Source organism: Vulpes lagopus, chromosome 13 (assembly GCF_018345385.1).
Source record: "Vulpes lagopus strain Blue_001 chromosome 13, ASM1834538v1, whole genome shotgun sequence".
Classification (NCBI taxonomy): domain Eukaryota; kingdom Metazoa; phylum Chordata; class Mammalia; order Carnivora; family Canidae; genus Vulpes; species Vulpes lagopus.
This window is the reverse complement of record NC_054836.1, coordinates 15947823-15960409: the sequence shown is the minus strand read 5'-3', so window position 1 is coordinate 15960409 and position 12587 is coordinate 15947823.

The window sequence follows — 12587 nt, the reverse complement described above, 5'->3', positions numbered from 1 at the left end:
GTTAAGCCCTAAGTATTTTTTCCTTAACAGTGGACACAAGCCAAAATTGTTTTCTTTCCCGTAATCTATACATCTGATGGTAACAGCAAATGAGAAATAAATGAGAACATGATATTAAAACATCCTAAAATCCAGAGGAACATTAGGTACTACAAACCAAGGAGAAAGTATATTTTCCTTGGACAAAACAGAGTCAGAGCCTGAGATATTTATTACAGCTCCGGGTAAACGTGAAACTGAACTGTCGCCTGTAAAATGTGCGGCAGACATAAACATGAGGTGGAATGGCCCGAGGTTATCATCCAGACCTGATGCTGAGGTCACTATTGGATGAACTTGTCACTGTCTGCAGTTGAGAAACAGAATGCCTTCTCCATGGTTGCTCAAAAGATGAGAGTGTAGGCAGGTATTACACTCAGTGGCACTAGAGAATTTTGTGGAATAGGCATGATAGGCCCAAATGAACCATTGGCATAACTCGCAATTTGATTTCAAAAAAGTGTTTTAGTATAGACTAGAGCTATTCTAATAAAATTTAGTAAGCATTTTTGGGGAATAAATTTAAATTTACAGAGAAGTTACAAAGAGAGCCCAAAGAGTTCCCATGTACCCTTTACTCAGCTTGCCCTAATGTTAACATACAACTGTTTGTCAAAACTAAGGAATTTATGTTGGCACAATGCTATAAACTACAGACTTTATTTGATCTCATTACTTCTTCAACTACACCCTTTTTCTGTTCCAGAATATAATCTTGGAATACCCCATTACATTTAATTTGATAAATATTTTAGCATAGCTATTATTTTAAATATAAAATGAGCAAATGTTTAATTTAAAAATCTAACATTTTATGATTTTGTGCTGTTTACTTTTGTCATCAGACTAAAATGAAAACTGTCTGACCTTTTTAGCTGCTCTGTGGGTCATCTAAATTGATCTTTTGTCTTCTCGCCTTCTATTAGCTTCCTACCTTTTGTCTATCATGCTTTTGGTTCTGCTGTCCCAGAGATGTCAATGTAACTAAGTTAAAGGGTCTCTATATGAAACAGTCATCAATTTTCCACCACTTCCTTGGGTATTCACTAACTTCCTTGAAATGCCTGCCCCTTCTCCTCTACACCAAAAACTAATTTCCCAGAACCCATAAATGAATTCCTAATGTGGCTTTTTCTCCTGTGGCAGGCCTCTTTAGGTCCCTCTTTTCCCCCCCTCTCATATCAATACTTAGCCAGCCTACAGCTTATTTGCCGAGGACATTTCCAAGGACTGTTTAGCCATTCTGACAGATTAAGTGTGTCAACGTGTTTCTAGGTGGAATTGGCATAAAGTTACTCCTAGTAAAAGCAGTTGCCTACTAAATGGCTCCTGGTTACTTCATTGAAGAGAAATAACTATTGCTGGAATTTTCAGTTACCATACCATACTACCATACCAAGGTAGTGGAAAGGATTTTTGATGGATGGGCAGGTCTTTCAGATCTGCTTAAGGCAGATGTTTCCTGTGACATCAACCACAGGCCTAAACCAGGATGAACTTGGAACTGGGTAGGAAAGGAGGGTAAGCATGGAAATAAATAAGCCTGTTTCTTTTCTTTTCTTTTTTTTTTTTTTTTTTTAAGATTTTGTTTATTCATGAGAGACACAGAGAGAGAGAGGCAGAGACACAGGCAGAGGGAGAAGCAGGCTCCATGCAGGGAGCCGGATGTGGGACTTGATCCAGGGTCTCTGGGATCACGCCCTTAGCCAAAGGCAGATGCTCAACTGCTGAGCCACCCAGGCATCCCAAGCCTGTTTCTTTTTATAAGATAATAACTGTACCCAAATTTGCAGGAAATCTCATTCACAACACAAAAGTGAAAATATACTGCTATATTTTACTCTCAAACTATACAAACATTTTTATTGTTTTATATTATTGATATCATTTCTCTCTATTAATATAGTTACTCAGGAGGTAAATATTTTATCCAAAAATTTGCTATGAGATTAACTTTCTGATACTCTTTAGCATCTACAGTTCTCTTATTCTGCATCTATAGTTTTTGTCATGAATACTATGGTTTAGCAAGAAGTAATCATTAAATTGGATTTCCTAGTATTTACTAACAGAATATTTTCTCTCTGCATTTCCTCTTCTAGAACCACCCCAAGGACAAAATGTTGAAATAATAGTTTGTTTGTAATGTTCTTAACCTTTCTTTTTTGCATCCACACCCTCCACTCCCCTGCACACACACACTATAATTTCTTTTTACTACAGGTACTAAGTACCCTTCTGCTTTCCTCTCACAGTGCCCATCAAAACTGGATGTCAGGCATGAATATGATACCTGCATTTTATAACCTGACATGATTTTAACTCAGGGCATTGATTCCTCGGGGCATCTACTTTTAGTCTTTATCTGTACTTGTGAAATGAACAAAAGCCCTAACTTCTACTAAAAGAATTTCAAGTTTTTAGTGTGGGAGATCCTCCAGTGGGGGAATATGTGGAAAGAGGAAAGCTTCTATACCCTCAGTATAACAGAGGGTGGCAGTTTACATTGCTTCTTTAAGATTCATTCTAACCTTAATTATTTTATTGATTCTATAACACATTGATATCAGGCTTCACTAGTTTTAATATACAGAGAAAATATAATCCAAAGTTCTTCTTCTCTGTAACCCTTTATCCATATGATCTCCAGCGGTATTTTTTCCTTCCTAAACTTAAGCATTTGATCATATCACTGTATTCAAAACCTCCTTATAGTCTCAGAATGACTGCTGTAGTTCCAGCTATCATATCCATATTCCACGTGGGAACATTTATAAAGTTGCTTTCTTGAAAGTTTCATTCTTATGTCTCATTGCCACCTCGATCTTGAAACATTTTATTTTTTTAAAATAATCTGGCTATGTGGTCATCTCCAAGTGTTTAGATGTCTACATCTTATACTCCTTAATACTTCCTAGCAGGGACCATCTGGCTCAGGCCGCAGACTCAATATATACTCCCTGAATATTTGTTAGTTAACTTATTCTTACAAAACACAGGGGCTAGATTGCTAACTCCTATGATAGACAAATCACCTAAAGTGGGGCACAGAGTTATTCTTACTTGTCAGCCTTATAATCTCCAAAAATAACATAAATTCCTTTAGTTTCATACCATTAAAAATGTTACTACTCTGAGATTATTAATTGGGATCTTACAATCAGTGATTAAATCAAGTTCTCCTAGAAAATAAAAGGTAAATAGATTGAACAAATGAGAGCCCTGTACCAGCTAAACTTCATCTCTAGATAAAAATGCAGCATTGTCAAAGTGAGGGCTTCAGGCCATATAATTATTACCCTGACACAAAACCTATATGAAGAAAGAGTAGATATATTGTCTTTCTTCCTAGAGATTTATGGTTTGTTCATTTATGTAAGAATTACTTAGTTCCTAATTTATCCCACATACTTAACTATGTGCTGGGACACTATCATCACTATTGGAATAACTAAGCAAGAATAATTAAGCAGAGTAGTTGCGTTAATCAAAGCAAGAAGTAAATTATATTTCTGAAACCTGAATTCATAGTTAGTAGAGGAAATTATTCCTATTGAATATGATTTTGCTTTGTTCTTCATGCACCTTGTTTTTAATTTGAAGAATGTTAACAAAAGGTTATTTTCTGGGATGCCTGGGTGGCTCAGTGATTGGGCGGCTGCCTTAGGCTCAGGTCATGATCCCAGGATCCAGGATCGAGCCCAGATGTGGATCCCCATGGGGAACCTGCTTCTCCCTCTGCCTATGTCTCTGCTCTCCCCTCCCTGCCCCGTGTCTCTCATGAATAAATAAATAAAATCTTTTTTTAAAAAGGTTATTTTCTTAGAAATATTTGTAGAAATCCTGAGAATTGGTTGAATCATGTTTTTAAGACCCTCATTGTTAATTAATTTTACTAGAGGGACAAAAGTATTTTAAGGGGCTTCTACTATACCATGAGTCATTGATTGCTCTCTTTTTAATGCTTTCTTGTAATCATCTACAGGTATAAGAATGGCAGTGGAATTATCAGAAAGACCTCTGATAATGCTGCTTCCTGACTGTCCAAAGCAAGAATGTTCATACAGCAGGAAATTCAGTAATGTATTTAGGATTCTCATTTACCTAGCCCATTTTCTTTGTTGCTTGTTACTCTAGTACATAAAGCAATATCCACCCACAGTAAAATAGAATTCTTAGATAATTTGAATAGTAATTCAAAATAAGGAAATGAATGCTTATATTAACATATTCATGCATTATTTTATGTCTTTATTACTATCTCATCATAAATTAATCATCTAGAATATGCTTTCCTAGAAAAAAGTATTGTAAGAACATGTAAGTCATTGTCCTATTGTTACTGAAACCCAGGTTTGGCTGCCTGTCATTCAAAAGGCCACTCTTCAAGAAATTAGTTTTGAAAGGAATATGAACTTTATTCAGGAGGCCAACCATCTGGGGAGAAGATAGATACTTGTCCAAAGGTCAACTCCAAGGTTTCTGCCTGGCCCAGTGATTTTTAAATGGGTTTAATTAATTAAAGGGTCACAGTGGTCTGTGACACTTCTTGATTACATGCAAACTCGATGATGCCAGCTACATAGTTATCTTGGTAATCAGAAATTGTAAAAGAGGTTCTGATTCCTTGGCACCAGGAGGTGGTTGTGCAAGAGTACTTTGTTCTTTTTGGAAAGGAGGGTAAACTCTATAGATATGCAGAAGTCAGAAAAGTAATTTGTGTGACCTTAAAAAAAAACAACATTTTGCTAAAAGATTGCTAGGCTAATCAAAAAGCCACCGCAGCTTCAAACAGACTTACTGGGCTCTGTGGCCTAAGAAGTTTTGGTCCTTTATTTCCCAAGGCCAGTGATCTGTAAATATCAAAGAAGGCAAACTAGTTTTGTTAAAGATCAAGGGCCTCAAGTGGGCAGGCAAGGAGTGTGTTAACTTGGAGCAAATTAACCCTTAAGACCGGCTGGAGTGCTGTCACACTATACATGTGTGCTAGACTATCAATCCATACACAATAAGAATGGAATAGCATTTGGAATGGAATAGCATTCCGTGTGTGTTAGACTATCATTCCACAAATGGTAAGAGAATGGAATAGCATTTGGAATGGAATAGCATTTGTGTACATTGCACCCATTATCTAGCCTACGTAGGATACATGGCAGAGATTATAATCTGAGAAGGTGAAAAACAAATAATATACCAGAGTACATGGTTGTATGAACAGAAGTGAAATTTACTAAGAACTTATTTTGTTCAAAAGTTGTATAGAACATAAAAAATATGTAGGTTTAAAAAATCTTTCCTAAGGGCCATACACACTTAAAAGAGATGATTTTTAAAAATTGATTTGTAATAATTCTGATTGGACTTTAAACTAATTTATTCATTCAATCTAACTCTTCCAACAGCACTAAATTTTTCATTTGATTACTGTAGAGCTCCCAGAAATTTTAGAATTCATTTCTGGTACCTATTTCCCCATATCCCTTTAATTCTTCAACCTACTAGAGCTTTATTTCTGTTGTTAGTAGTTCTTTTTTTTTTTTTTTTTTTAAGATTTCATTTATTTATTCATGAGAGACACAGAGAGAGAGAGAGAGGCAGAGACACAGGCAGAGGGAGAAGCCGGCTCCATGCAAGGAGCCCGATGTGGGACTCAATCCCGGGTCTCCAGGATCACACCCTGGGCTGAAGGCAGGCACTAAACCGCTGAGCCACCCAAGGATCCCCTGTTGTTAGTATTTCATTAAAATTGTACTCTTTAGGTCGTTTTCTCAGTGCATATTTTATTTAATCTGGAAATGTTTGTTAGTGAGGCAAGTACAGTTATGGGGTATTCTCCAATTTGTGTTAACCAAACTGAATGCTAACAGACAAGAGCGGAAAAAAAGAAGATATCAAAAGTTAATATAAAGCTTCTCATTTTATGTAATTCTTTTATATAATTATTAGTAAGAAAAATAAGGCTCAAACCCCAGTATGTAACAAAACTGAGAAAAAAAACCCATAAAGTTTGGCAATTATACATTGGCTCCCCTGACCTAACAGAATGCTAAGAAATTTTCTAATGAGTAAAAATGAGGTGGCAGTAATTGAACAATAGAAAGGATGAGTCTATATATAGGGCAAGTAAAGAATAAGTTGTTTACTCTCACAAGCCTTATAGAGTAGAATTGGTATAAGACTTATGCGTGAGTGTTTTTTTAAAAATTACTTTTACATTGAATAAGCCCTAACCATAAGACCTAATAAAACATGTTTTTGTTTGTTTGTTTCCCATTATGTCTTTAAATCTTTCCAATGGTGGGAGTTTTCCCCCACCATTAAATTTGAGTTCCAAGGTTTTCTTTTCTTCTTCTTTTTAAAAATATTTATTTATTTATTTTTAGAGAGTACGAGTTGGGGGAAAGGCATGGGGAGAGTGAGAGAGGCTCCCCACTGAGCAAGAAGCCCTGTAGGGGCTTTATATCAAGACCCTGAGATCATGACTTTAGCTGAAACCAGGAGTGGGAGGCTTAATCAAATGAGCCACCCAGGGGCCCCTAGCCCCAAGGTTTTCTACTCTCTCTTAGATAATAACCATTCCTTAAAAGGCCCCCAAACAGTCTGGATTTAGAAATTAGAGTGTTGGTTCTGTGTAATAATCAAAACTCTGCCCTTAACTGAAAGATACATCCCCCCCCCCCCTTTTTTCAGGTAGTCCTGATTTTAGGTGCCATTTTGCTAACCTTTGGCTTCAGGCCATTCTAGATTTGGAGCATGAGAAGCAGGAAGAAAAAGATAATAAGAATATTTTTACTTGAACTTGTCTTTGGTCGGCTAGATGTGAGTTCCTGGGATTGGCAGACATTTAGGACTAATTCTTTCATGGATGCTTTTGTGGGTATTTGGAAGAGTCTCACCACTGGGGTCTCCCTAGTAGATGAATCTGTGTTTGAATGCTGCCTTGATCTTTCTAACCTTGCTACCTCTAGATATATGGGGTTCACTTAGATCCTATCCTTGTGGATGGACCCTTGATCGCTTTCAGTAGCTCTATTGAAATGAATCCAAGGTGAGTTCTTCTTTATATATGGGCCCACCTCCAGCTATAGGAAGCCCTCATGTAGACTTGACCTGGGCAAATTTGAGAGTGCAGGCCAATCTCCAAACAATAGGAACTCTTCTCCCTTAGCACCACAGCAATTAGTGAGCCAATCTCTTGACTTCTTGGTTTCCTTGGACAGGAATCATACTAGTCATTAAACCTCACCACTACAGGAATAAGACAATGTGCTTTCTCAGTAGGCTTCTTGAGGGCCCCTGCCTATGCAATCAAAAGTGAGGAAAGGGAACAGGTATCCCCTATTCCTTACCCTTCGGGGATGAAGGACCTGAACGCCCAAGAATTTTGTGATCATTTCCTTTAAAATCTGAATTTGTTCACTGTATTTTGCTCCTAAAGTTAATATAACACTGTATGTTAATTATACATACTGGAATTAAAAGTAATAAGAAGAAAAAAGAAAAATATCTGAAGTTGAATCTGGTGCCTTACTTTAGTATGAAGCTTCTACTTCAACTTGATGTGCCAGCTATACCTTGTCAATGTTCTGAGATACTCCTTTTTTTGAGAAATATGAAAGCTGGGGCTAGAATTGAATTTGACTAAAACATTAATGTTATTTTCTATTCTCTGCATGAACTTTTATCATTTCTTAGTTCATTAATAATTTAATTATGGGGAACTGAATACTGTGTTAATATGAATTTTTTCTCTTTACAACTCTTCTATTGTAATGACTGATATTTATTTGGGGATGGTATTTTCCACCTCTTTTATCATTCCTTTCCCCTTCTGAAATGAAAAGTAATTAATAATCCTTCAGGTAAACCTCTGCAGGTTGATCTTGAACTGTGATAACTGTTCTTTGTATGCCATTAATTTCAAATTTGGATTTCTCTTTGCCTACTGTGTAAGTTATCTCTCCAACAGTTAGGAATGATTGCATCTCTTCATTAAGGAAATTATCTCTCATATGAAAAGATACCTTAGAGAAAATGTTAATATTATCATTTGTCTTGCCATGTAAAACTTCTGACAAGAAAATTCTCGCATAGATGAAAGGTACTGTTTTTTTATCAAGGAAAAATGGTGATTTATAGCCGATAAACACATTTTGTTAAAAGAAGATGAGATCTGTCATGTATGAAAATTATAGCTCAAAGAGGAAAGAAAACAGTAAGTACACCAATTTCATATTATTTCCTTCTAAGATATTAAAGTGTTGCAGCAAGAAAGTAAAGATTACTACTTATAAAACATTACTGTGAGACTAGATATAAAGGACTGTAGCATAATTAGAGAGGACATAAAATTGAATAATCTTGACCCATTTTATTTACATAGGCACATAGGAATTAGGACTGAGTCATAGCTATGATCCACCCAGGCCAACATTTTACTAACAACAGTAGCCCAAATTTATAAAAACTGTTATGGAAATGCTAGTCATGTCTGAGAATTTCAGATGAAATTGTAGGGTGGTTGGAACCAGAAAGTTGAATTCACTGAGTTATTTTGTCCCATCACATTTTATTTTTTATTTAAAAAAATTTTTAAAGATTTTATTTATTTATTCATGAGCAACACAGAGAGAGGCAGAGACACACGCAGAGGGAGAAGCAGGCTCCATGCAGGAAGCCCAATGTGGGACTCAATCCCGGGACTCCAGGATCATACCCTGGGCTGAAGGCGGCGCTCAACTGCTGAGCCAATCAGGCATCCCTGTCCCATCATATTTTATAAGTCTCAAATACATCCAGCCTCACTTCATGTCTTTTTAATTAGGCCATAATTGCGGTTGAAGTGAATCACTGTCTTCTTTCTTATGGTATTTTGGTGAACAGCATGACTGGTAATTTCATACTGTGTTGATTCAGCTGTAACAATAGTTCTTAGAATTTATTTCTTTGGTAGTTTTAATTTAGAGTTGGCCACTAGAGAAATTTGCATGAGATTTGGAAGGGAGAAACAGCAGCCATTATGCTCAGAAGTTGATGCAGGGCCTTAGGTAACACTGCTCAGTACATGCTTGTGTACTTGCACATGCATGAGCTTGTGTGTGTGTGTGTGTGTGTGTGTGTGTGTGTGTGTGTGTAGTTACTGATGTGCTGGCTCACCTTGTTCACATGGATTAGTATCCAGGCCTATAGCTTCTCTAGCTCCCATGAGATCTCCTTTAGCTTTTCCAGTTCTGGACCTATTAGCATATATAGCAAGATGGTCAATAGCAGCAACTTTTTCTACAGGTCTAAGGTCTGCTTCCTTGGAGTTTAACATAATGAATGACCAGTGTTGATTCCAGTTTGTACTTGTGGAAGAAAAATGTATTCTTGCTTTATCCTACTGTTTGTCTAGCTTCTCTTCCAGACTCTCTAACCTGCTTATTTACAATGTCTTTAGGCCCCAACAGCCTTCCACAATCTTTTCTTTTCTTTCCTTTCCTTTTCTTTTCTTTTCTTTTCTTTTCTTTTCTTTTCTTTTCTTTTCTTTTCTTTTTTCTTCTCTTTTCTTTTCTTTTCTTTTCTTTTCTTTTCTTTTTTTTCCACAACCTTTTCATACCTCCTGTTGTGGTCCATTTTAAGTGATTTTTCTCTAATCCTCCCAACTATTCACATTCAGATCTTTCTTTCCTCAGCTTCTCTCATATTTGTGTTAATTCCAATACTAATAATAAATCCCTTATTCCATACTATATTCATAGTGGGGTTTTTTCCTAATTCAATCCTAATACAATGCCTGTTTAAGGAAAGGATTACAAGAGATACTCTTAGTTATTCCTCAGTAGAAGAGCTCAAAAAACTCAAGGTAAAAGATGTCTCTTGGACATGGCAAAGAAGATGTCTGTTTAGGGGAGGCCAGGAAGGCCATAACATAGCCATACCAAGGAATGCCAAAATATCTTGATGATAACAAGGAAATTAAAAGGAATTCAGAAGTATTTTTAGGGATCCCTGGGTGGCGCAGCGGTTTGGCGCCTGCCTTTGGCCCAGGGCGCGATCCTGAAGACCCAGGATCGAATCCCACGTCGGGCTCCCGGTGCATGGAGCCTGCTTCTTCCTCTGCCTGTGTCTCTGCCTCTCTCTCTCTCTCTCTCTGTGGCTATCATAAATAAATAAAAAAAAAAAAAAAAAAAAAAAAAAAAAGAAGTATTTTTAGTACAAAGTATACTCTGTATACATTTATATTCCCAGTGAAGTTAAATTAAAAAGACTAACTCTCAAGATATGTCTTTTTCTTTACATATATTTTAAATTCTTTAATAACAACTTAATCTTTCTTCTCTGCTTTCACATAATTGTAAACAGAAAGGAAAGGAAAAAGAAAAAGAAAAGCCAGACAGCAAGATGTTAAGAAGTGCCTAACTTTACTTTCCAAAGTTAACTTTTTAAATTCTCTAAAGAATTTAACAAAATTTTTGCATACTCCCACTTAAAGTCTGTGTGAACATATCCACAAAATTTTCATTCCATTTAAGGGCATTCAAGGATCTTTCTGCAAAGCCCATCCATGTAAGCATAGAGCGTTTTTGTACCTCCTTCCCACAACTTCCATAACATAATCTTTTCTCAGTCATCCCTAGCTTGGTTATTAGCATCATCATTCTGATGACTGATAAAGCCAAAACCCTCAGTCAATCTTGCTTCCACTCTTCCTGGCATCTCACATCCAATCCACCAGTGAATCTGTTTGACCAAATCTCCTAAATATTTCCCGATTCCTATAACCTCTCACCACTTTCACTCTTATCCCTCTTTACCTTCTTCAGACTGTAGTAAAAGCCATTGATAACACTACTTCTACCCTTGACCCCTTTGGTCCATGCTCCACAGAGTGGTCTGTGGGAGACTTTAAAATGTAAATCAGATAATTTTCTTTTCTAGCTTAAAATTCACCAGTATCTGCCCATTGCAATGATAGTAAAATCCAAAGTTTTAAGGTACCATATAACTTGGCCCCTGACAATTTATGATACTCTCTTGAATACACCTAACGGATACCCATATTAACGCCATTTTGCTAGTTATTCCCTCTGTTTGGCATGTTCTAATACAGCCAGCTCTTCTTATCTTTTTTGGCCAACTCTTATCATTTGAGTCCCAGCATAAAATGTCATCTTTTCAGAGGTATCTTCTGGAACCGCCATGTCCAAAATAGCACCCTCCTCTCAGTCGCTTTCTATTCTATTATCTTTGTAACACTTGCCACTATCTGCAACAATCCCTTTTATTTACATATTTGTTTACTTGTTTGTTGCCTGTCTCCCTCCCCTATGGCCTTGTCTACTTGTTTACCACTGCAACTCCAAGACCTAGCTCAGCACCTGATGAGGAAGGCTTGTCAAATACTTGTTGAATGAAGTGTGTGAATCTATATTGTTTAGAATCACAATGATTAGAAATGGCAATAATCTGTAATTCCATTTTCCAGTGTTCTCTCAGATGCCTACTAAGCCAACATTCATTTTTTCTATAATCATTCCCTTTAGGAAACTGGTCCACCTTTATAATAAATATCTAAACCTCTGAACCTAAAACTTCTTGGTTTTTCTACCCTTAAATTCACCATGATGTTGGCTGGTCCATAGTACTCCCTAATTAGCCATCTTTTATTTTTTTACTGGCTGTGTTCTTGTTATACAATCCACTGTAGGTCTTTTAGATGGTAACTCCCCCAAACAACTAGATGTAGGGAGTTGAATGTGCTATGTTACTCAGGGATTCTAGCTAAAAGTTAACATAAGATATGGGTTTTAAAGCATATTTCCTCTAATCTAAAAAAGGACTAAGCATCAAGTTGTTCTTTATCTCCACCCAGCAGAGTTTAGAGGAACCTGATAGCTGTAGTTTATAAGATAGTTCCAGAAAACTTCTCTGTATTTATTATTTCAGAATTCACAAATGGATCTAGATCCCAATCACCCCTAACAAAATCCACCACATCTAATAAAGAAACTCCAAAATACAGTGTACTATTCTTACTAGTGTAGTAGAGATAAATTGCTTGGTGAAGTCATAATTACTGAATTATGAACATTCGTGGTCTCCTTTTCACCTTGAACATCCACTTACACATAAGAGAAAGGATTTTTTTGGGGGGGTCCCTCGGGGCTATCATTTGGTCCCCTAAATTCAAGTGTAGGTTTAAATAAATAAATAAGGTAAAACAAATGAAACCAGAAAGCTATGTGAAGCTACATAATAAAAAGCTACAGAAGAGAGACGCCTGGGTGGATCAGCTCTTTAGCGCCTGCCTTTAGCCCAGGGCGTGTTCCTGGAGTCCCAGGATAGAGTCCCACATCAAGCTCCCTGCATGGAGCCTGCTTTTCCCTCTCCTATGTCTCTGCCTCTCTCTCTCTCTCTCTCTCTCTCTCTCTCTCTCTCTGTGTCTCAATAAATAAAATCTTAAAAAAAAAGTAAGAAAAAAAGCTACAGAAGAAAGAAAGAGAGGAGGTGGAAAGAATGGGCATATGAGGAAACTGTCAGAGAAGTTTTGGGAAGCAGGGAGC